This window comes from Carica papaya, chromosome 3 (assembly GCF_054855325.1).
Source record: "Carica papaya isolate Zhongbai chromosome 3, ASM5485532v1, whole genome shotgun sequence".
Classification (NCBI taxonomy): Eukaryota; Viridiplantae; Streptophyta; class Magnoliopsida; order Brassicales; family Caricaceae; genus Carica; species Carica papaya.
The window spans coordinates 29,530,780-29,555,364 of NC_142311.1; the positions used below are offsets into that span (position 1 = coordinate 29,530,780).

The 24,585-nt window shown below is 44.2% G+C and overlaps 20 pseudogenes; all 20 read right to left on the reverse strand.

The window, feature by feature from the left end:
• Window positions 1-303: 303 nt before the first annotated feature.
• On the reverse strand, window positions 304-422 carry LOC148268414 (5S ribosomal RNA; annotated as a pseudogene).
• An 812-nt stretch (window positions 423-1,234) lies between these two features.
• Window positions 1,235-1,353, reverse strand: LOC148268415 (5S ribosomal RNA; annotated as a pseudogene).
• A 2,137-nt stretch (window positions 1,354-3,490) lies between these two features.
• Window positions 3,491-3,609, reverse strand: LOC148268416 (5S ribosomal RNA; annotated as a pseudogene).
• A 348-nt stretch (window positions 3,610-3,957) lies between these two features.
• LOC148268417 (5S ribosomal RNA) lies at window positions 3,958-4,076 on the reverse strand (annotated as a pseudogene).
• Window positions 4,077-4,422: 346 nt separating this feature from the next.
• LOC148268418 (5S ribosomal RNA) lies at window positions 4,423-4,540 on the reverse strand (annotated as a pseudogene).
• Window positions 4,541-8,384: 3,844 nt separating this feature from the next.
• On the reverse strand, window positions 8,385-8,503 carry LOC148268419 (5S ribosomal RNA; annotated as a pseudogene).
• Window positions 8,504-8,844: 341 nt separating this feature from the next.
• LOC148268420 (5S ribosomal RNA) lies at window positions 8,845-8,963 on the reverse strand (annotated as a pseudogene).
• Window positions 8,964-9,298: 335 nt separating this feature from the next.
• On the reverse strand, window positions 9,299-9,417 carry LOC148268421 (5S ribosomal RNA; annotated as a pseudogene).
• Window positions 9,418-9,765: 348 nt separating this feature from the next.
• On the reverse strand, window positions 9,766-9,884 carry LOC148268422 (5S ribosomal RNA; annotated as a pseudogene).
• Window positions 9,885-10,607: 723 nt separating this feature from the next.
• LOC148268423 (5S ribosomal RNA) lies at window positions 10,608-10,726 on the reverse strand (annotated as a pseudogene).
• A 349-nt stretch (window positions 10,727-11,075) lies between these two features.
• Window positions 11,076-11,194, reverse strand: LOC148268424 (5S ribosomal RNA; annotated as a pseudogene).
• Window positions 11,195-12,441: 1,247 nt separating this feature from the next.
• Window positions 12,442-12,561, reverse strand: LOC148268425 (5S ribosomal RNA; annotated as a pseudogene).
• A 750-nt stretch (window positions 12,562-13,311) lies between these two features.
• On the reverse strand, window positions 13,312-13,430 carry LOC148268426 (5S ribosomal RNA; annotated as a pseudogene).
• A 1,273-nt stretch (window positions 13,431-14,703) lies between these two features.
• On the reverse strand, window positions 14,704-14,822 carry LOC148268427 (5S ribosomal RNA; annotated as a pseudogene).
• A 1,250-nt stretch (window positions 14,823-16,072) lies between these two features.
• On the reverse strand, window positions 16,073-16,190 carry LOC148268428 (5S ribosomal RNA; annotated as a pseudogene).
• A 798-nt stretch (window positions 16,191-16,988) lies between these two features.
• On the reverse strand, window positions 16,989-17,107 carry LOC148268429 (5S ribosomal RNA; annotated as a pseudogene).
• Window positions 17,108-18,386: 1,279 nt separating this feature from the next.
• Window positions 18,387-18,505, reverse strand: LOC148268430 (5S ribosomal RNA; annotated as a pseudogene).
• Window positions 18,506-20,254: 1,749 nt separating this feature from the next.
• On the reverse strand, window positions 20,255-20,373 carry LOC148268431 (5S ribosomal RNA; annotated as a pseudogene).
• Window positions 20,374-20,722: 349 nt separating this feature from the next.
• On the reverse strand, window positions 20,723-20,841 carry LOC148268432 (5S ribosomal RNA; annotated as a pseudogene).
• Window positions 20,842-22,128: 1,287 nt separating this feature from the next.
• LOC148268433 (5S ribosomal RNA) lies at window positions 22,129-22,247 on the reverse strand (annotated as a pseudogene).
• Window positions 22,248-24,585: the final 2,338 nt, after the last annotated feature.

Genomic DNA, 24,585 nt, shown 5'->3' on the forward strand with positions numbered 1-24,585 from the left:
CCCTCCCATCATTTGTTTTGTTGTGAGCGCACACCTCACCTCTACTTCTAGTTCTAATATCAAACAAAATGCCCTAGCATCTCGACTCCTGCCCATATGAACGGATTGCCCATCACACCTCTATTTTTGTTGTTCTATTATGTACGATACTCATAAAAACACACTTATCACGTGATGAGATTTAATAGAATGCACGAAAAATATTAAGCAAAATGTCCCGGCGCCGTGACTCACGTTTACGAATGAACTGGCAGATCGTCGCTCCGGTCCCGCGTAATATTTAATTTCCCGTCTGCAAAAAGAAGGGTGCAACATTAGGACTTCCTAAGAGGTCACCCATCCTAGTACTACTCTCGCCCAAAAATGCTTAACTGTGGAGTTCTGATGGGATCCGGTGAACTAATGCTAGTATGATCGCACTCATTCCATTTCGCGTTGTAAATAGAGATACCCCTTCTCATTCCCTCCCCAGTCTCGTCATTTGTTTCGATGTGCGCGCACCTCACCTCTGTTTCTAATTCTAATATCAAGCGAAATGCTCTGGCAGCTTGACTCACGCCCAGATGAATGGACCATTCGCTGCACCTCATTTTTTTTATTCTATTATCTAAGCTGCTCGTAATGACACTCTTATCACGTTGTGGACTATAAATGAATGCACGAAAAATATTAAGCAAAATGCCATGGCGCCAAGACTCACGCTGGCGAATGACCCGGTGGACCGTCGCTCTGGTCCCACATAATGTTTAATGCCCCATCTGCACAAAGAAGGGTGCAACACAAGAACTTCCCAAGAGGGAACCCATCCTAGTACTACTCTCGCACAAGCACGATTAACTGCAGAGTTCTGTTGGGATCCAAGGAACTGGTGCTAGTGTTTTCGCACATGTTTTAGTTTGCACCGCAAATACATAGAGCCCTTCGTCTTCCCTCTCCCCTCCTATCATTTATTTCACTATGCTCGCACCTCACCTCTGCTTCTAGTTCTAATATCAAGCGAAATGCCCCGGTGCCTCGACTCATGCCCATATGAACTGATCGCCTGCCGCACCTCATTTTTTATTGTTCTACTATCTAAGATACTCGTAATTACACTCTTATACGTGATAAGCTTTAATTAAATATGTAAAAAATATTAAGCAAAATGTTCGCTATCGTGACTCACATTTTTTAATGAACCAGCAGACTGTCGCTCCGATCTCGCATAATGTTTAACGCCCCATCAGCAAAAAGAATGGTGCAACACGAGGACTTCCCAACAGGTCATCAATCCTAGTACTACTCTCGCCCAAGCACGCTTAACTGCGAAGTTCTGATGGAATCCAGTGAACTAGTGCTAGTATGATCGCACCCATTCTAGTTTGCGTTGCAAATACATATGCCCCTTCTCCTTCCCTCTCCCCTCCCGTCATTTGTTTTGTTGTGCGCGCAACTCACCTCTGCATCAAATTTTAATATCGAGCGAAATGCCAAGACGCCTTGACTCATGCTCATATAAATGGATCGTGCCGCACCTCATTTTTTATTGTTCTACTATTTAAGATGCTCGCAAGGACACTCTTATCAAGTGATGGACTTTAATTGAATACGAAAAAGATATTAAGCAAAATGCCATGGCACCGTGACTCACGTTTGCAAATGAACTGACGGACCATCACTCTGGTCCTAAAAAATGTTTAACACTCCATCTGCAAAAAGAAGGGTGCAACACCAGAACTTTCAAAAAGGTCACCCATCCTAGTACTACTCTCACCCAAGCACGCTTAAATGCAGAGTTCTGATGGGATCTGGTAAACTACTGCTGGTATGATCTCAACCAATCTAATTTACGCTGCAAAGACATACATCCCTTCTCCTTCTCTCTCCCCTCTGGTCATTTGTTTCGTTGTGCGCGTACTTCACCTCTTATTCTTGTTCTAATATCAAGAGAAATGCCTCGACACCTCAACTCATGCCTATACGAACGGATTGCCTGCCGCACTTCATTTTTCATTGTTCCATTATGGAAGGTGCTCTAAATGACACTCTTATCACGTGATGGCTTTATGAATGCGAAAAAAATATTAAGCAAAATGTCCTGGTGCCGTGACTCACGTTTGCGAATGAATCGGTGGACCGTCGCTTTGGTCCCGTGTAATGTTTAACGCCCCGTCTGCAAAAAGAATGGTGCAACACGAGGACTTCTCAAGAGGTCACCCATCCTTGTACTACTCTCACCAAAGCAGGCTTAACTGCGGAGTTCTGATGGGATTCAGTGAACTAGTGTTGGTATGATCGCACCCCTTCTATTTTGTGCCGCAAATACATATACCCCTTCTCCTTCACTCTCCCCTTCCATCATTTGTTTCTTTGTGTGTGCACCTTACCTCTGGTTCTAGTTCTAATATCGAGCGAAATGCCATGGCGCCTCGACTCATGCCAATATGAACGGATTGCCCCCCGTACCTGATTTTTCTTTGTTTTACTATTTAAGCTGATCTCAATGACACTCTCATCACATGATTGGCTTTAGTTGAATGCGCAAAAAATATTAAGCAAAATGCTCCGACTCTGTGACTCACGTTTGCAAATGAACTGACAGACCGTCGCTCCAGTCCCGCGCAACGTTTAACGCTCCATCTGCAAAAATAAGGGTGCAACATGAGGACTTCCAAGGAACCACCCATCCTTGTTCTACTCTTGCCCAAACACACTTAACTACGGAGTTCTGATGGGATCCGGTGAACTAGTGATGGTATGATGGCACCAATTCTGGTTTACGCCGCAAATACATATACCCCTTCTCCTCCCCTCTCCCCTCACCTCTGCTTCTAGTTCTAATATCAAGGAAAATGTCCCGACGCCTCGACTCATACCTATATAAACGGATTTCCCTCCACAACTCTATTTTCGTTGTTCTACTATGTAAGATACTCGTAATAACACTCTTATCACATGATGGGCTTTAATTAAATGCACAAAAAATATTAAGCAAAATGCCCCAGTACCATGACTCGCATTTGCAAATGAACCGGCAGACTGTCGCTTTGCTCCCGCGTAACGTTTAACGACCCGTCTGCAAAAAAAAGGGTGCAACACAAGGACTTCCCAGGAGGTCACCCATCCTAATACTACTCTCGCCAAAGAACGCTTATCTGCACTCGTTCTAGTTTGCGCCACAAATACATATACCCCTTCTACTACTCTCTCCCCTCCTGTCATTTATTTCTCTTTGCACGCACCTCGCCTCTACTTCTAATTTTAATATTAAGTGAAATGCCTCGGTGCTTTGACTCATGCCCATATGAACGAAATGCCCGCCGCACCTCGTTTTTTGTTGTTATACTATATAAAATGTTCGTAATGAGACTCTTATAATGTGGTGGATTATAAATGAATGCACAAAAAATATTAAGTAAAATACCCTGACGTCGAGACTCACATTTGCGAATAAACCGGCGGACCGTCGCTCCGGTCCCGCGTAACATTTAACACCCCATCTGCAGAAAGAATGGTGCAACACGAGAACTTCGCAGGAGGTCACACATCCTAGTAGTACTCTCGCCCAAGCACGCTTAACTGCGTAGTTCTGATGGGATCTGGTGAACTAGTGCTGGAATGATCGCAACCGTTCTGGTTTGCATTGCAAATACATATACCCCTTCCCCTTCCCTCTCCCTTCCCATCATTTATTTCGCTATGCACGTAACTCACCTCTGCTTCTAGTTCTAATATCGAGCGAAATGCCCCGACACCTCGATTCATGTTTATATGAATAGAACACCAGCCACACCTCCTTTTTCGTTGTTCTACTATATAAGATGCTCGCAATGACACTCTCAACACGTGATGGGCTTTAATTGAATGCATGAAAAATATTAAGCAAAATGTCCCGGCGTCGTGAGTCACATTTGCGAATGAACCAACGAACCGTCGCTCCAATCTCGAGTAACATTTAATGCCCCTTCTACCAAAAAAAGGGTGCAACACGAGTACTTCTCAAGAGGTCAACCATCCTAGTGCTACTCTCGCCCAAGCACGCTCGACTGCGGAGTTCTGATGGGATTTAGTGAACTAGTGCTGGTATGATCGCACCCTTTCTAATTTGCGCCGCAAAGACATATACAATTTCTCTTTCCCTCTCCCTTCCCATCATTTGTTTCGCTGTGCGTGGAACTTACCTCTACTTCTAGTTCTAATATCGAGCGAAATACCCTAGCACCTCGACTCATGCCCATATGAACGGATCGCCCGCCGCACCTCATTTTTTGTTGTTCTACTATTTAAGATACTCACAATGAAACTCTCATCACGTGATGAGATTTAATTGGATGCACAAAAAATATTAAACAAAATGCCCCGGCGCTGTACTCATGTTTGCGAATGAACGGACGTACGTCGCTCCAGTTCCGCGTAACATTTAACGCCTCGTCTGCAAAAAGAAGGGTGCAACACGAGTGCTTCCCAAGAGGTCACCCATTGTAGTACTGCTCTCGCCCAAGCACGCTTAACTGCAGAGTCCTTATGGATCCAGTGAACTAGTGCTGGTATGATCACACCCCTTCTAATTTGCGCCGCAAAGACATATATCCCTTCTCCTTCCCTCTCCCTTCCTGTCGTTTGTTTCATTGTGCGCGCAACTCACCTATGCTTTTAGTTTTAATATCGAGTGAAATGCCCCGGTGCCTCGACTCATGTCTAGATGAACGGAACACCCGCCGCACCTCCTTTTTCGTTGTTCTACTATGTAAGATGTTTGTAATAATAATCTTATCACGTGGTGGGCTATAATTGAATGCACAAATAATATTAAGCAAAATTTTCTGGCACCGTGACTCAAGTTTGTGAATGAACCAACAAAATATCACTCCATTCCCGCGTAACATTTAATGCCCCATTTGAAAAAAGAAGGGTACAACATGAGAACTTTCCAAGAGGTCACCCATCCTTGTACTACTCTCGCCAAAGCACACTTGACTGCGGAATTCTGATGGGATCCGTTAAGCTAGTGCTGGTATGATCGCAACCGTTCTTGTTTGCGCAGCAAATACATATACCCTTTCCCCTTCCCTCTCCCTTCCCATCATTTATTTCATTATGCGCACAACTCACCTCTGTTTCTAGTTTTAATATTGAGCGAAATGTCTTAGCACCTCGACTCATGTCCATATGAACGGAAGACCCGCCGCACCTCTTTTTTTATTGTCCTACTATGCAAGATGTTCGTAATAACAATCTTATCACGTGGTGGGCTATAATTGAATGCACGAATAATATTAAGCAAAATGCCACGGCGCTGTGACTCATGTTTGCGAATGAACTGGTAGACCGTCGCTCTAGTCCCACATAACGTTTAACGCCCTGTCTGCAAAAAAAAGGTGCAACACGAGGACTTCCCAGGATGTCACTCATCCTAGTACTACTCTCGCCCAAGCACACTTAGTTGCGGAGTTCTGATTTGATCCGGTGAACTAGTGTTGGTATGATAGCACCCTTTCTTGTTTTCGTCGCAAATACATATACCCATTCTCCTTCCCTCTTCCCTCCCGTCATTTGTTTTGTTGTGCGCGCACTTAACCTCTGCTTCTAGTTCTAATATTAAGCAAAATGCCCCGTCGCTTCGACTCATGCCCATATGAACGGATCGCCTGCCACACCTCATTTTTCATTGTTCTACTATTTAAGATTCTTGTCATAATACTCTTATCACATGATCGTCTTTAATTGAATGCATGAAAAATATTAAGCAAAATGCCCTGACGCCAAGCGCAACATTTAACACCCCATCTGCAAAAAGAAGGGTACAACACAAGGACTTTCCAGGAAGTCACCCATCCTAGTACTACTCTCGCCAAAAAATGCTTAACTACAGAGTTCTGATGGGATTCAGAGAATTAGTACTGGTATGATTGCACCTGTTCTATTTCACGCTACAAATACATGTACCCTTCTCCTTCCGTCTTCCTTCCCATCATTTTCTTCACTTTGCGTGCACCCCGCACCTCTTCTTCTAAATCTAATATCAAGTGAAATGCCCTGACGGCTCGACTCATGCCCAGATGAACGGACTGCCCACTGTACCTCGTTTTTTATTCTTCTACTATGTAAAATGCTCGTAATGAGACTCTTATAACGTGGTGGAGTATAAATGAATGCACGAAAAATATTAAGCAAAATGCCCAGACGCTGCGGCTCACGTTTGCAAATTAACCGACGGACCGTGGTTCCGGTGGCACATAACGTTTATTGCCTTGTGTGCAAAAAGAAGGTGGCAACACGAGGACTCTCCAAAAAGTCAACCATCTTAATACTACTCTCACTCAAAGACGCTTAACTACGGAGTTCTGATTGGATCCGGTAAATTAGTGTTGGTATGATCGCACCCATTCCATGTCACGCTGCAAATATATGTACCCCTTATCCTTCCCTCCCCACTCCTGCCATTTTTCTCGCTGTGCGCGCACCCCGCACCTCTTCTTCTAATTCTAATATAAAACAAAATGCCCCGGTGACTCAACTCATGCTCAGATGAAATGAATGCACACAAAAAATTAAGTAAAATGCCATGACGCCGCGACTCACGTTTGCGAATGAATCGATTGACCGTGGTTCTGATGACGCGTAATGTTTAATGCCTTGTGTGCAAAAAAACAGGTGTAACACGAGGACTTTTCAAGAGGTCAACAATCTTAGTACTACTCTCACCAAAGGACATTTAACTGCAGAGTTCTTATGGGATTCGGTGCATGAGTGCTGGTTTGATCGCACCAGTCCCATTCCGCGCTACAAATGCATGTGCCCCTTCTCGTGCTGGTATGATCGCACCTGTCACATTCTGCACTACAAATGCATGTGCCCCTTCTCCTTCCCTCCCCCCTTTCGGCAATTGTTTCGCTGTACGTGCACCCGTCACCTCTGCTTCAAGTTCTAATATCAAGCGAAATGTCCTAGTGCCTTGACTCATGCCCATATAAATAGATCGCCCGCCGCACTTCTATTTTCGTTGTTGTACTATATAAGATACTCGTAATAACACTCTTATCACATGATGGGCTTTAATTGAATGCACAAAAAATATTAGGCAAAATGCACTAGGGCCATGACTCACGTTTGTGAATGAACTGGCAGACCGTCGCTCCGGTCCCGCGCAACGTTTAATGCCTTGTCTGCAAAAAGAATGGTGCAACATGAGGACTTCCCCGGAAGTCACCCATCCTAGTACTACTCTCGCCCGAAAATGCTTAACTGCGGAGTTTTGATGGGATTCGGTGAATTAGTATTGATATGATCGCACATATTCCATTTCGCGCTGTAAATACATATACCCCTTCTCCTTCCCTCCCCCCTCCTATCATTTTTTTGCTGTGCGTACACCTTGCACCTCTTCTTCTAATTCTAATATCAAGCGAAAAACCCCGGTGGCTCAACTCATGCACAGATGAATAGACTGTCCGCCACACCTCATTTTTTATTATTCTACTATGTAACCTGCTCATAATGACATTCTTATCACATGGTGGACTATAAATGAATGGTGCCAAGACTTACGCCAGCGAATGAATAAGTGGACTACGTCTTCGGTTATGCGTAATGCTTAATGCTCCATCTGACAAAAGACAGGTGCAACAGGAGGATTTAGTGGGATTCAAAGGACACTTAACTGTAGAGTTCTTATGGGATTCAATGCATTAGTGCTAGACTGATCGTGTCCGTCCCATTCCCCGCTACAAATGCATGTGCCTCTTCGCCTTCCCTTCCCCCTCCGATCATTTGTATCACTGTACATACACACCTCATCTTTGTTTTTAGTTTTAATATCAAGCAAAATGCACTGCCATGCCCAGATGAACGGATCGCCTACCGCACCTCTGTTTTCATTGTTCTACTACGTAAGATACTCGTAATAACACTTTTATCACGTGGTGGGATATAATTGAATGCACGAATAATATTAAGCAAAATGCTCTGGCACCGTGACTCACGTTTACAAACAAATTGGCATACTGTCGCTCTGGTCCCGTGTAACGTTTAACGACCCATCTGTAAAAAGAAGGATACAACACGAAGACTTCTGAAGAGGTCACCCATCCTAGTACTACTTTCACCCAAGCACCCTTAACAGTGGAGTTTTGATGGGATATAGTGAATTAGTGCTGGTATGATCACACTACTTTTAGTTTGGATACCCTTTATACTTTACTCTCTTCTCCCATTATTTTTTTTGCTACACCGGCACCTCACCTCTGTTTCTAGTTCTAATATCAAGCGAAATACCCCGGCACTTCGACTCATGCCCATATGAACAGAACTCCCGCCGCACCATGTTTTTTGTTGTTCTATTATGTAAGATTCTCGCAATGACACTCTCATCACATGATGGCCTTTACTTGAATGGGCAAAAAATAAGGATGCATCACTAGGACCTCCCAGGAGGTCACCCATCCTAGTACTACTCTCGCCCAAGCACGCATAACTTTGGAGTTCTGATGGGATCCAGTGAACTAGTGCTGGTATGATCACACCCTTTCTTGTTTGTGCCACAAGTACATATGCTCCTTATCCTTCCCTCTCCCCTCCCGTCATTTGTTTTGCTGAGCGCGCACTGCACATATGCCTCTAGTTCTAATATCAAACAAAATTTCTCGGCAGATGCCCAGAGGAATGGACCGCCCGTCGTACCTCTATTTTTGTTGTTCTACTAGTTAAGATGCTCGTAATGATACTCTTATCATGTGGTGGACTATAAATGAATGCACTAAAAATATTAAACAAAATGTCTTCGTACCATGACTCATGCTGGCGAATTAATCGATAGACCACGGCTCCCTATTGCTCGTAACATTTAATGCTATGTCTATAAAAAGACAGGTGCAACACAGGGACTTCCAAGGAGGTCACCAATCCTAGTACTACTCTCGCCCAAGCACCCTTAACAGTGGAGTTTTGATGGGATCCAATGAATTAGTGCTGGTATGATCACACTACTTTTAGTTTGGATACCCTTTCTACTTTACTCTCTTCTCCCATTATTTTTTTTGCTGCGCCGGCACCTCACCTCTGTTTCTAGTTCTAATATCAAGCGAAATACCCCGGCACTTCGACTCATGCCCATATGAACAGAACTCCCGCCGCACCATGTTTTTTGTTGTTCTACTATGTAAGATGCTCGCAATGACACTCTCATCACATGATGGCCTTTACTTGAATGGGCAAAAAATATTAAGCAAAATGCCCCAGCACCGTGACCCACGTTTGCGAATGAATCGGCAGACCGTCGCTCCAATCTCGCGTAATGTTTAACACCCCATCTACAGAAAGAATGGTGCAACACGAGGACTTCCTAGAAGGTCACCCATCCTATTACTACTCTCGCCTAAGCGCGCTTAACTGCGGAGTTTTGATGGGATCCGGTGAACTAGTGCTGGTATGATCGCACTATTTTTTATTTTCGCCGCAAATATATATGCCTCATCTTCTTCCCTCTCCCCTTCCATCATTTGTTTCGCTGTGCACGCACCTCACCTCTACTTCTGGTTCTAATATCCAGCAAAATGCCCTGGTGCCTCGACTCATGGCCATATTAATGGATCGCCCACTCCACGTCATTTTTTGTTGTTCTAAAATTTAAGATACTCGCAATAACAATCTTATCACGTGATGGGCTTTAATTTAATGTGCAAAAAATTTTTAAAAAAATGTCCTGGCGCCTTGACTCACGTTTGCGAATGAACCGTCGGACCGTCGCTTAGGTCCCGCATAACATTTAACACCCCGTCTACAAAAAGAATGATGCATCACTAGGACCTCCCAGGAGGTCACCCATCCTAGTACTACTCTCGCCCAAGCACGCATAACTTTGGAGTTCTGATGGGATCCGGTGAACTGGTGCTGGTATGATCACACCCTTTCTTGTTTGTGCCGCAAGTACATATGCTCCTTATCCTTCCCTCTCCCCTCCCGTCATTTGTTTTGCTGAGCACGCACTGCACATCTGCCTCTAGTTCTAATATCAAACAAAATTTCTCGGCAGATGCCCAGAGGAATGGACCGCCCGTCGTACCTCTATTTTTGTTGTTCTACTAGTTAAGATGCTCGTAATGATACTCTTATCATGTGGTGGACTATAAATGAATGCACTAAAAATATTAAACAAAATGTCTTCGTACCATGACTCATGCTGGCGAATTAATCGATAGACCACGGCTCCCTATTGCTCGTAACATTTAATGCTATGTCTATAAAAAGACAGGTGCAACAATTCGGTGCATTAATACTGGTCTGATTGCACCGGTCCCATTCTGCTGCAAATGCATGTGACTTCCTTCCCTCTCCCCTCCCGTCATTTATTTTGTTTTACGCATAAACCTCACCTCTATTTCTAGTTCTAATATCAAGGGAAATGCCCCGACGCCTCGACTCATGCTCATATGAATGGATCGCCCGCCGCACCTCTATTTTGTTGTTTAACTATGTAAGATATTCGTAATAACACTCTTATCACGTGATGGATTTTAATTGAATGCATAAAATATATTAACCAAAATGCCCCGATGTTGTGACTCACGTTTACGAATCAATTGGCAGACTGTCGCTGCAATCCTGCGTAATGTTTAACGTTTACAAAAATAAGGGTGCAACACGAGGACTTTCTAGGAGGTCACCCATTCTAGTACTACTCTCGCCCAAACACGCTTAACTACGGAGTTCTGATGGGATCTGGTGAATTATTGCTGGTATGATCGAAACCGTTCTAGTCCGCGCCACGAATACATATACCCCTTCTCCTTCCCTCTCCCCTCCCACCATTTGTTTTGCTATGCGCGCACACCTCACCTCTGCTTCTAGTTCTAATATCAAGCAACATGCCAAGGCGCGTCGACTCATTCCTATTTGAACAGATCGTCTGCCGCACCTCTGTTTTCGTTGTTCTATTATGTAAGATACTCGTAATAGTACTCGTGTTTGTGATGGGCTTTAATTAAATGCACGAAAAATATTAAGCAAAATGCTTCGGTGCTGTGACTCATATTTGTGAATGAACCAGCAGACCATCGCTCCAGTCCCGCATAACGTTTAATGGACCGCCTGCAAAAAGAAAAGTGTAACACAAGGACTTCCCAAGAGGTCACCCATCCTAGTACTACTCTTGCCTAAAAATGCTTAACTGCGGAGTTCTAATGAAATCCGGTGAACTAGTGCTGGTATGATCGCACTCGTTAAATTTCGCGCTGCAAATACATATACCCCTTCTCTTTCCCTCCACCCTCCCGTAATTTTTTTCACTGTGCGCGCACACCACACCTCTGCTTATAATTTTAATATCAAGCAAAATGCACCAGTGGCTCAACTCACGGCCAGATGAAATAACCATCCGTCGCACCTTAGTTTTCGTTGTTCTACAACGTAAGAAGCTCCTAATGAGAGTTTTATAACGTGGTGGAGTTTAAATGAATGCACAAAAAATATTAACCAAAATGCCCTAACACCGCGACTCACGTTTACAAATGAACCGACAGTTGTCGCGCGTAACGTTTATTGCCTCATGCGCAAAGAAACTGGTGCAACACGAGGACTTTCCAAGAGGTCAATCATCTTAGAACTACTCTCACCAAAGGACACTTAACTGTAGAGTTCCTATGGGATTCGGTGCATTAGTGCTGGTCTTATCGCACCCGTCCCATTCCCTACTGCAAATACATGTGCCCCTTCTCCTTCCCTCCCCCCTCCCATCATTTATTTCGCTGTACTCGCACACCTCACCTCTGCTTCTAGTTCTAATATCAAGCAAAATACATCGGCGCCTCGACTCATGCCCATATGAACGGATCGCCCGCTGCACCTCTGTTTTCGTTGTTCTACTATGTAAGATACTTTAATAATACTCCTATTATGTGATGGGCTTTAATTGAATGCACGAAAAGCACTAAGCAAAATGCCCCGGTACCGTGACTCATGTTTGCAAATGAACCGGCTGACCGTTGCTTTGGTCCCATGTAACATTTAACGCCCCATCTGCAAAAAGAAGGGTGTAACACGAGGACTTCCCAATAGGTCAATTATCCTTGTACTACTCTCATTAAAGGACACTTAACTACGAAGTTCTAATGGGATCCAGTGAATTAGTGTTGGTATGATCGCACCAGTTCTATTTTGCGATTCAAATACATATATCCCTTCTCATTTCCTCCCCCCTCCCATCATTTGTTTCGTTGTGTGCACATACCTCACCTCTGCTTCTAGTTCTAATATCAAGCGAAATGCCCCAGTGCCTCGACTTATGCCCATATGAACAGATCTCCTGCCGCACCTTTATTTTCATTGTTCTACTATGTAAGATACTTGTAATAAAACTCTTATAACGTGATGGGCTTTAATTGATCGCGCAAAAAATATTAAGCAAAATGCTCCAGCGGACTGTCGCTCCGGTCCTACGTAATGCTTAATGCCCCATCTAACAAAAGAAGGGTGTAACACGAGAACTTCCCTGGAGGTCACCCATCTTAGTACTACTCTCGCCCAAAAAATGCTTAACTATAGAGTTCTGATGGGATCCAGCGAATTAGTGCTGGTATTATCGCACCTATTCTATTTCGCGCTGCAAGTAGATCTACCCCTTCTCCTTTCCTCCCCCCTCCCGGCAGCTCAACTCACGCCTAGATGAACGGACTGCCTACCGCACCTCATTTTTCATTGTTCTACTATGTAAGATGCTCGTAAAGACACTCTTATCACGTGGTAGATTATAAATGAATGTAAAAAAATATTCAACAAAATGTCCTGACGCCGCGACTCACGCTTGTGAATCAACCAACATACCGTGGTTCTGGTCGTGTGTAATATCTATTTTCTCGTGTGCACAACAATAGGTGCAACACGAGGACTTTTCAAGAGGTCAACCATCTTAGTACTACTCTAACCCAAGGACACTTAACTGTAGAGTTCTTATGGGAATCGGTGCATTAGTGGTGGTATTATCAAACCCGTACCATTTTGCACTACAAGTGCATGTGCCCCTTCTCCTTCCCTCCCCCCTCCCATCATTTGTTTCGTTGTGCACGCACACCTCACCTCTCCTTCTAGTTCTAATATCAAGTGAAATGCCCCGGCGTCTCGACTCCTACCCATATGAACAGATCACCCACCACACCTCTGTTTTTGTTGTTTTACTATGTAAGATACTCGTAATAACACTCTTATCACGTGATAGGATTTAATAGAATACATTAAAAATATTAAGCAAAATGTCCCAGCACCGTGACTCATGTTTGCGAATGAATTGGCGGATCGTCACTCCGATCCCACGTAGCATTTAATGCCCCGTTTGTAAAAAGAAGGGTGCAACATGAGGACTTCCTAGGAGGTCACCCATCCTAGAACTACTCTCACCCAAAAATGCTTAACTGTGGAGTTCTGATGGGATCCGGTGAATTAGTGCTAGTATGATTGCACTCGTTTCATTTCACGTTGCAAATAGATATACTCTTTCTCCTTCCCTCCCCCCTCCCACCATTTGTTTCACTGTGCACGCACCTCACCTTTGTTTCTAATTCTAATATCAAGCGAAATGCTCCGGCTGCTCGACTCGCGCCTAGATGAATGGACTGTCCACCGCACCTCATTTTTTTTATTCTACTATCTAAGTTGCTCGTAATTACACTCTTCTCACGTGGTGGACTGTAAATGAATGCAGAAAAATATTAAGCAAAATGCCATGGTGCCAAGACACATGTCGGCGAATGGCCTGGCGGACCGTCGCTCTAGTCCCACGTAACGTTTAACACCCCGTCTACAAAAAGAAGGGTGCAACACGAGAATTTCCCAAGAGATTACCCATCCTAGTATTACTCTCGCATAAGCACAATTAACTGCGGAGTTCTGATGGGATCCAGAGAACTAGTGCTGGTGTGATCGCACATGTTCTAGTTTGTGACATAAATACATATAGCCCTTCGCCTTCCCTCTCCCCTCTTGCCATTTGTTTCATTGTGCGCGCACCTCACCTCTTCTTCTAGTTCTAATATCAAGCGAAATGCCTCGGCGCCTCAACTCATACTCATATGAACGGATCGCCCGCCGCACCTCATTTTTCGTTGTTCTACTATCTAAGATACTCATAATTACACTCTTATTACGTGATAGACTTTAATTAAAAATGCCAAAAATATTAAGCAAAATGCCCTGGCGCTGTGACTCACGTTTTCAAATGAACCAGCAGACCGTCACTCTGATTCCGCATAATGTTTAACGCCCTGTTTGTAAAAAGAATGGTGCAACACGAGGACTTCCCAGCAGGTCATCAATCCTACTTCTACTCTTGCCCGAGCACGCTTGACTGGAGTTCCGATGGGATCCAGTGAACTAGTGCTGGTATGATTGCACCCATTCTAGTTTGCGCTGCAAATACATATACCCCTTCTCCTTCCCTCTCCCCTCCCGTCATTTGTTTCGCTGTGCACGCACCTCACCTCTACATCAAATTCTAATATCAAGCGAAATGCCCCAACGCCTCGACTCATGCCCACATGAACGGATCGTGCCGCACCTTATTTTTTGTTGTTCTACTATTTAAGATGCTCGTAAGGACACTCTTATCAGGTGATGGACTTTAGTTGAATACGCAAAAAAATATTAAGCAGCCACGGTGCCGTGACTCACGTTTGCGAATGAACTGACAGACGGTCGCTCCGGTCCTAAAAAATGTTTAACACCCGTTCTATAAAAAGAAGGGTGCAACACAAGAACTTCCAAGGAGGTCACCTATCTTAGTACTACTCTCACCCAAGCATGCTTAACTGTGGAGTTCTGATGGGATCCGGTGAACTACTGCTGGTATGATCTCAACCAATCTAATTTACGCCGCAAAGACATATACCCCTTCTCCTTTCTTCTCCCCTCTCGTCATTTGTTATGATGTTCACATACCTCACCTCTTATTATAGTTCTAATAACAAGCGAAATGCCCCCATACCTTGACTCATGCCCATATGAACAGATTGCTAGCCACACTTTGTTTTTCGTTGTTTTATTATGTAAGGTGCTCTAAATAACACTTTTATCACGTGATGGGCTTTAATTGAATGCGGAAAAAATATTAAGCAAAATGTCCAGGCGTTGTGACTCACGTTTGCGAATGAACTGGTGGACTGTCGCTCCAGTCCCGCATAACATTTAACGCTCCGTCTGTAAAAACAAGGGTACAACACGAGGACTTCTGAGGAACCACCCATCCTAGTTCTACTCTTGCCCAAACATGATTAACTGCGGAGTTCTGAAGAGATCCGGTGAATTAGTGCTAGTATGATCGCACCAATTCTGGTTTCCACTGCAAATACATGTACCCCTTCTCCTTTCCTCTCCCCTCACATCTGCTTCTGGTTCTAATATCAAGCGAAATATTCCGGTGCCTCGACACATGTCCATATGAATGAAACGCCCGCCGTACCTCATTTTTCATTTTTTTACTATGTAAGATGCTCGTAATGAAATGCTCATCACGTGATGGACTTTAATTGAATGCGCAAAAAATATTAAGCAAAATGCCCCGGCACCTTGACTCACATTTACGAATGAACCGACGGACCATCGCTCCAGTCCCGTGTAATGTTTAATGCCCCGTTCGTAAAAAGAAGGGCGCAACATGAGGACTTCCCAGGAGGTCAACCATCCTAGTACTACTCTCGCCCAAGCACGCATAACTACAGAGTTCTAAATGGATCCGGTGATTATTGCTAGTATGATCGCAACCTTTCTTATTTGCGCCGCAAATACATATGCCCCTTCTCCTTCCCTCTCCCCTCCAGTAATTTGTTTCGCTATGTGCATACCTCACCTCTGCTTCTAGTTCTAATATCAAGATAAATGCCCCAGTGCATCGTCTCATGCCCATATGAAAGGATCGCCCGCCGCACCTCGTTTTTTATTATTCTACTATTTAAGATGCTCGCAATGATACTCTTATCACATTATGGGTTTTAATTGAATGCTGAAAAAATATTAAGCAAAGTGCCCCGGTGGCATGACTCACGTTTGTGAATGAACAGGTGGACCCTCTCTCCTATCCCGCGTAATGTTTAACGTCCCATCTGCAAAAAGAAGGGTGCAACACGAGAACTTCCCAAGAGGTCACCCATCCTAGACTACTCTCGTCCAAGCACATTTAACTGCAGAGTTCTGATGGGATCCGGTGAACTAGTGTTGGTATGATCGCAACCGTTCTGGTTTACGCCGCAAATACATATACCCCTTCTCCTTCACTCTTCCCTACCGTCATTTATTACGCTGTGCCCGCAACTCAACTCTTCTTCTAGTTTTATTAGGAAGCGAAATGCTCCGGTACCTCGCCTCATAACCATATGAACAGATCGCTAGCCACATCTCATTTTTCAATGTTCTACTATTTAAGATGCTCGCAATGACACTCTTATCATGTGATGGGTTTTAATTAAATGCTAGAAAAATATTAAGCAAAATACCCCGGTGCCATGACTCACATTTGTAAATGAACCAACGGACCATTGCTCCAATCTCGTTGAATGTTTAACGCCCCATCTGCAACACGAGAACTTCCTAGGAGATCACCTAACCTAGTACTACTCTTACCCAAGCATGTTTAACTGTAGAGTTCTAATGGGATCCGGTGAACTAGTGCTAGTATGGTCGCACCCGTTCAAGTTTGTGCCATAAATACATATACTCCTTCTCCTTTACTATCCCCTCCCATCATTTGTTTCGTTGTGCTCGCACCTCACCTCTGCTTCTAGTTCTAATATCAAGTGAAATGTCCCAGAGTTTTGACTTATGCCCATATGAACGGATCGCCCACCGCACCTCACTTTTTGTTGTTCTACTATTTAAGATGCTCGCAATGACACTCTTATTACGTGGGGGCTTTAATTGAATGCACAAAAAAATTAAGCAAAATGCCCCGGCACCGTGACTCACGTTTACAAATGAACCAGCAGACATCACTCCGGTCCCGCATAATATTTAACACCTCGTCTGCAAAAAGAACGGTGCAACACGAGGACTTCTCAAGAGGTCACCCATTATAGTACTAAACTCGTCCAAGCACGCTTAACTGCGGAGTTCTGATGGGATCCGGTGAACTAGTGCTTGTATGATCACACTCATTCTAGTTTGCGTCGCAAATACATATACCCCTTCCCCTTCCCTCTCCCCTCCCATTATTTGTTTCGCTGTGTGCGCACCTTATCTCTGCTTTTAGTTCTAATATCAAGTGAAATGCCCCAGCACCTCGACATATGCCCATATGAACGGATCGCCCACCGTAACTCATTTTTTGTTGTTCTGCTATTTAAGATACTCACAATAACACTCTTATCACGTGATGGAATTTAATTGAATGCGTAAAAAATATTAAGCAAAATGCCCCGGCACTATGACTCACGTTTGTGAATGAACTGACAGACCATCGCTTCGGCCCTGTGTAACATTTAACGCCTTGTCTACAAAAAGAATGGTGCAACACGAGGACTTCCCAGGAGGTCACCCATCCTAGATGGCTCTCGCCCAAGCACGCTTAACTCTGGAGTCCTGATGGGATCCGATGAACTAATGCTGGTATGATTGGATTTGTTCTAGTATGCGGCGCAAATACCTATACTCCTTCTCCTTCACTCTCCCCTCCTGTCATTTGTTTCTTTGTGCACACACCTCACCTCTGCTTCTAGTTATAATATCAAACGAAATGCCCCGGCGCTTTGACTCATGCCCATATGAACGGATTGCCTACCGCACCTCGTTTTTTGTTATTCTACTATTTAAGCTACTCGCAATGACACTCTCATCACGTGATTGACTTTAGCTGAATGTGCAAAAAAATTTAAGCAAAATGCCTCGGCACCGTGACTCACATTTGCGAATGAACCGGTGAAACATCGCTCCGGTCCCCCGTAACATTTAATGCCCCATCTGCAAAGAAAATGGTGGAACACGAGGACTTTCTAGGTGGTCACCAATCCTAGTACTAGTCTTGTCCAAGTACGCTTAACTGCGGAGTTTTGATTGGATTCAGTGAACTAGTACTGGTATGATCACACCTTTTCTAGTTTGCCCCGCAAATAGATATACCCCTTCCCCTTCACTCTCTCCTCCCATCATTTGTTTCTCTATGTGCACACCTCACCTCTGCTTCTAGTTCAAATATCAAGTGAAATACCCGGGACCTCGACTCATGCCCATATGAACGGATCGCCCGTCGTACCTCATTTTTCATTGTTCTACTATTTAAGATGACCCCAATGATACTCTGATCACGTGATGGGTTTTAATTGAATGCGCAAAAATATTAAACAAAATGTCCAGGTGCCGTTACTCACGTTTGCGATTGAATAGGTGGACCATTGATCCGATCCCACATAACGTTTAATGCCCCATCTGAAAAATGAAGGGTGCAACACGAAGACTTCCTAGGAGGTCACCCATCCTAGTACTACACTCTCCCAAGCACGCTTAACTGCGAAGTTCTGATGGAATCTGGTGAACTAGTGCTGGTATGATCGCACCCATTCTAGTTTGCGCTGCAAGTACATATACCCCTTCTCCTTCACTCTCCCCTCCCGTCATTTGTTTCTCTGACCGTGCACCTCACCTCTGCTTCTAGTTCTAATATTAAGAGAAATTCCCGGTGTCTCAACTCATGCCCATATGAGCGGATCACCCGCCGCACCTTGTTTTTTATTGTTCTACTATTTAAGATGCTCGTAATGACACTCTGATCACGTGATGGGTTTTAATTGAATGCGCAAAAAATATTATGTAAAAGGCCCTGGCTCTGTGACTCACGTTTGCGATTGAACCGGTGGATCGTCACTCTGATCCCGCGTAACGTTTGATGCCCCATCTGTAAAATGAAGGGTGTAACACGAAGACTTCCTAAGAGGTCACCCATCCTAGTACTACATTTTCCCAAGCATGCTTAATTGTGGAGTTTTGATGGGATCCTGTGAACTAGTGCTGGAATGATCACACCCGTTCTGGTTCACGCCATAAATTCATATACACCTTCTCCTTCACTCTCCCCTCCGATCATTTTTTTCTCTGAGCGCGCACCTCACCTCTGCTTCTAGTTCTAATATCAATCGAAATGCCCCGGCACCTCGACTCATGCAATATGAACAGATCGCCAGCTACGCCCCATTTTTTCGTTGTTCTATTATTTAAAATTCCCGCAGTGACACTCTCATCACATGATGAACTTCAATTGAATGCGCGAAAAATATTAAGCAAAATGCTCTAGTGCCGTGATTCACGTTTGTGAATGAACTGGCATACCGTCGCTCTGGTCCCACGTAATGTTTACCGCTCCATCTGTAAAAAGAAGGTTGCAAGATAAGAACTTCCTAGGAGGTCACCCATCTTAGTACTACTCTCGCCCAAGCACACTTAGTAGCGGAGTTCTCATAGAATCTGGTGAAGTAGTGATGGTATTATCGCACCCTTTTCTATTTGTGCCGCAAATAAATATTCACCTTCTCCTTCCCATTCCCCTCACATCATTTGTTTCACTGTGAGCGCACCTCACCTCTACTTCTAGTTTTAATGTCAAGCAAAATTTCCCGGTGCCTTGACTCATGCCCATATGAACGGATCGCCTGCAGCACCTCATTTTTCGATGTTCTTTTATTTAAGATGCTCGCAATGACACTCTTATCACCAGATAGATCTTAATTGAATGTGCAAAAAATATTAAGTAAAATGTCCCTGCGCCGTGACTCACATTTGTGAATGAACCGGTGGACCATCGCTCCGGTCCTGCGTAACGTTTAACACCCCGTCTGTAAAATGAAGGGTACAACATGAACACTTCCTAAGAGGTCACCCATCCTATTACTATTCTTGCCCAGGCACGCTTGACTGCAGAGCTCTAATTGGATCCGGTGAACTAGTGCTCGTATGATCACACTCATTCTAGTTTGCGCCACAAATACATATACCCCTTCTACTTCTCTCTCCCCTCCTATCATTTGTTTCTCTTTGTGCGCACCTCACTTCTACTTCTAGCTCTAATATCAAGCGAAATAACCCGACGCCTCGACTCATGCCCATATGAACGGAACACCCGCCGCACCTTTATTTTCGTTGTTCTATTATGTAAAATACTCGCAATAACACTCTTATCACGTGATGGGTTTTAATTGAATGCACGAAAAATATTAAGCAAAAATTTTTCGGCGCCGTGACCCACATTTGCGAATGAATCGGTGGACCATTGCTCTGGTCCCTTGTAACGTTTAACGCCCTATCTGTAAAAAGATTGGTGCAACACGAGGACTTCCCAAGAGGTCACCCATCCTAGTACTACTCTCGCCCAAGCACGCTAAACTGCGTAGTTCTGATAGGATCCAGTGAACTAGTGCTGGTATGATCGCACACGTTCTGGTTTGTGCTGCAAAAATAAATGCCCCTTATCCTTGCCCCTCACCTCTCATCATCTGTTTCGCTGTGCGCACACCTCACCTCTGCTTCTAGTTCTAATATCAAGCGAAATGCCTCAGCTCCTCGATTCATGCTCGTATGAATGGTTTGCCCGTCGTACTTCCTTTTTCGTTGTTTTACTATGTAAGATACTCATAATAACACTCTTATAATGTGATGGACTTTAATTGAATGCACAAAAAATATTTAGCAAAAATGCCCCGGTGTTGTTACTCACGTTTGCGAATGAACCGGCGGACCGTTGCTTCAGTCCCGCATAACATTTAACGCTCTGTCTGTAAAAAGAAGGATGCAACACGAGGACTTCCTAAGAGGTCACCCATCCTAGTACTACTCTCGCCCAAAAGCGCTTAACTGTGGAGTTTTGATGGGATTCGGTGAATTAGTGCTGGTATGATCGCACCAGTTCCATTTCTTACTGCAAATACATAGACCCCTTTTCCTTCCCTCCATCTTCCTATCATTTTTTTCGCTGTGTGCGCACCCCGCACCTTCGCTTCTATTTCTAATATCAAGCAAAATGCCCAAGCGGCTCGACTCACGCCGAGACAAAATGATCGCCCCCTGTACCTCATTTTTCGTTGTTATACTATGTAAGATGCTCGCAATGAGACTCTTATAACGTGGTGGACTTTAAATGAATGCACGAAAAATATTAAGTAAAATGCCCTGACACCGAGACTCATGTTTGCGAATGAACTGACAAAACGTAGTTCCTGTCGCGCGTAATGTTTAATTCCTCGTGTGTAAAAAAACAGGTGCAACACGAGGACTTTCCAAGAGGTCAACCATCTTAGTACTACTCTCACCAAAGGACACTTAACTGCAGAGTTCTTATGGGATTCGGTGCATTAGTGATGGTCTGATCGCACCCGTCCAAATCTGCTCTACAAATGCATGTGCCCTTTCTCCTTCCCTCCCCCCTCGCATCTTTTGTTTCCTTGTACGTGCACACCTCACCTCTGCTTCTAGTTCTAATATCAAACAAAATTCCCCAGCGCCTCGACTCATGTCCGTATTAACGAATCGCCCGTCGCACCTCTATTTTCGTTGTTCTACTATGTACGATACTTGTAATAATACTCTTATCACGTGATGGGTTTTAATTGAATGCACGAAAAATATTAAGCAAATGTCCTGGTGCCGTGACTCATGTTTGCAAATGAACCGGCGGACCGTCGCTCCGGTCCCGCGTAATGTTTAACGCCCCGTCTGTAAAAAGATGGGTGCAACACGAGAACTTCCCAAGAAGTCACCCATCTTAGAACTACTCTCTCCCAAGCACACTTAATTGCAGAGTTCTGATAGGATCCGATGAATTGGTGCTGATATTATCGCACCTATTCTAGTTTGTGCCAGAAATACATATACCTCTTCTCCTTCCCTCCCCTCTCCCATCATTTATTTCACTGTGCGCACACACCTCACCTCTACTTCTAGTTCTAATATCAAGTGAAATGCTCCGATGCCTCAACTCATGCCCATATGAATGGATCACCTGCCACACCTCTGTTTTTGTTGTTCTACAATGTAAGATACTCGTAATAACATTCTTATCACGTGATGGGCTTTAATTGAAAGCATGAAAAATATTAAGCAAAATGCCATGGCGCCGTGACTCACGTTTGTTAATGAACCGGCAGACTGTTGCTCTGGTCCCGCATAATGTTTAATACCCCGTCTGTAAAAAGATTGATGCAATATGAGAACTTCCCAAAAAGTCACCCATCTTAGTACTACTCTTGCCCAAGCACGCTTAATTGCGGAGTTCTGATGGGATTCGGTGAATTAGTGCTGGTATGATTGCACCGGTTACAGTTTGCGCCGCAAATACATATATCCCTTCTCCTTCCTTACCCCCTCATGTCATTTGTTTCGCTGTGCGCGCACACCTCACCTCTGCTTTTAGTTCTAATATCAAACGAAATGCCATGGCGCGTCAACTCATGCCCATATGAACGGATTACCCGCCACACCTCTATTTTTGTTGTTCTACTATGTAAGTTACTCGTAATAATATTCTCATCACGTGATGATTTTAATTAAATGCACAAAAAGTATTAAGCAAAATACCCCGACGCCGAGCGCAACGTTTAACGCTCTGTCTGTAAAAAGAACGGTGTAACACGAGGACTTCCTAGGAAGTCACCCATCCTAGTGCTACTCTCGCCCAAAAATACTTAACTGTGGAGTTCTTATGGGATTCGGTGAATTAGTGCTGGTATGATCGCACCTGTTCCATTTTGCACTGCAAATACATATACCCCTTTTCCTTCCCTCCACCTTGCCATCATTTTTTTCACTGTGCGCGCATCCCGCATCTCTTCTTCTAATTCTAATATCAAGCAAAATGCCCTCGGGACCCGACTCATGCCCAGATGAACGGACTGCTTGTCGCACCTCATTTTTCGTTGTTCTACTATGCAAGATGCTTGTAATAACACTCTTATAATGTGGTGGACTATAAATTAATGCACGAAAAATGTTAAGCAAAATGCCCTGACACTGCAACTCACGTTTGTGAATGAACTGACGGACCGTGGTTCCGATCGCGCGTAACCTTTATTGCCTCGTGTAGAAAGAGAATGGTGCAACACGAGGACTTTCCAAGAAGTCAACCATTTTAGTACTACTTTGGCCCATAAACGCTTAACTGCAGAGTTCTGATGGGATCCGGTAAATTAGTGCTGGTATGATCGCACCCGTTCTATTTCACACTATAAATATATACCCTTTCTCCTTCCCTCCCCCCCGTCATTTTTTTCACTGTGCGCGCACCCCACACCTTTGCTTCTAATTCTAATATCAAGCAAAATGCCCCGGTGCATTAGTGCTAATCTGATTGCACCCATCCCATTCTGCGATACAAATCCATGTGCCCCTTCTCCTTCCCTGCCCCCTCCCGTCATTTGTTTCGCTGTACGTGTACACCTCACCTCTGCTTCTAGTTCTAATATCAAGCGAAATGCCCCCAGGCCTCGACTCATGCCCATATGGATGGATCGCTCGCTGCACTTCTATTTTCGTTGTTCTACTATGTAAGCTACTCGTAATAACACTCTTATCACGTGATGGACTTTAATTGAATGCACAAAAAATATTAAGCAAAATGCTCTGATGTCGCGACTCACATTTGCGAATGAACTAATAGACTGTGGTTCTTGTCGCGAGTAATTTTTATTTTCTCGTTTGCACAAAAATAGGTGTAACACAAGTACTTTCCAAGAGGTCGACCATCTTAGTACTACTCTCACCTAAGGACACTTAACTGTAGAGTTCTTATGGAATTTGGTGCATTAGTGTTGGTATTATTGCTCCCGTCCCATTTGCGCTATAAATGCATGTGCCCCTTCTCTTTCCCTCCCCCCTCCAGTCATTTGTTTCACTGTGCGCGCACACCTCACCTCTGCTTCTAGTTCTAGTATCAAGCGAAATGCCTCGGCACCTCAACTCATGTCCATATGAACGGATCGCCTGCCGCACCTCTATTTTTGTTGTTCTATTATGTAAGATACTCGTGATAACATTCTTATCATGTGATGGGCTTTAATAGAATGCACGAAAAATATTAAGTAAAATGCCCCAGTGCCGTGACTCACGTTTGCAAATGAACTGGCGGATTGTCACTTCGGTCCTGTGTAACCTTTAACACCCTGTCTGAAAAAAGAAGGGTGCAACACGAGGACTTTCTAGGAGGTCACCCATCCTAGTACTACTCTCGCCCAAAAAGTGCTTAGCTACGGAGTTATGATGAGATCTTGTGAATTAGTGCTGGTATGATCACATCGTTCCATTTCGCGCTGCAAATAGATATACCCCTTCTCTTTCCCTCTCCCCTCCCGTCATTTTTTTCGTTGTGCGGACACCCCCCACCTTTGCTTCTAATTCTAATATCAAGGGAAATGCTCTAGCGGCTCGACTCGCGCCTATATAAATAAACCGTCCGCCACACCTCATTTTTTATTTTATTCTGCTATCTAAGCTGCTTGTAATGACACTGTTATCACGTGGTGCACTATAAATGAATGCACAAAAAATATGAAGCAAAATGCCATGGTGCTAAGACTCAAATCCGGCAAATAAATTGGTGGATCGTGTCTCCGGTCGCACGTAATGCTTAACGCTCCATTCGAAAAGAGACGGGAGTGG